At 37.8% G+C, this 596-nt stretch overlaps 1 pseudogene; it reads right to left on the bottom strand.

Moving 5' to 3' along the window:
• Positions 1 to 279: 279 nt before the first annotated feature.
• On the bottom strand, positions 280 to 379 carry LOC113341587 (annotated as a pseudogene).
• Between the last annotated feature and the right edge of the window lie 217 nt (positions 380 to 596).

The following is a 596-nucleotide window of genomic DNA, read 5'->3' as shown; positions in this document are numbered from 1 at the left end:
AACTTAAGCCTGGAACCTTACAGTTGCTCCGAATATTTTTAGGGAAATAAAATAAAAACCCCTATTTCCATGTTAGGGACTTTGAGGAAATTTGTAGTACCCTAAAAATTAGAAACCTTGATGATGATTCTTTGAAACTCAGGTTATTCCCGTTTTCCTTGAAAGATAAAGCCAAATCGTGGCTATATAGTTTGGCTTCCGGATCAATTGAAACATATGAACAACTTACATCTGCCTTTTTGAACAAGTTTTTCCCTAGGCACAAAACATCGTCTATTAGGACGCAAATCTGCACATTTTCTCAACAGGAGGGAGAATCCTTGTATAGGTATTTGGAAAGGTTCAATGATCTATTAGCCCAATGTCCTCATCATGGTTTAGAAAAGGTTAGGTTAGTTCAGATCCTTTATGAGGTTTTAGATTATCCCACTACAACCACAGTAGAATCTATGTGTACAGGTGGGTTTGAAAACCAAACAGTTGATGATGCGATGACATATTTGCATGAAATCGCCGAAAAGACCCAACAATGGGAAAGTCATAGGGGCACCCAGAAAACAATTCTTCTAGGCAGAGGAAACATTAATAGGGTAGAA

This window comes from Papaver somniferum, chromosome 1 (genome assembly GCF_003573695.1).
Source record: "Papaver somniferum cultivar HN1 chromosome 1, ASM357369v1, whole genome shotgun sequence".
NCBI lineage: Eukaryota > Viridiplantae > Streptophyta > Magnoliopsida > Ranunculales > Papaveraceae > Papaver > Papaver somniferum.
Note: the sequence above shows the minus strand (reverse complement) of the source record. Positions and strands in the feature narration are given on the sequence as shown.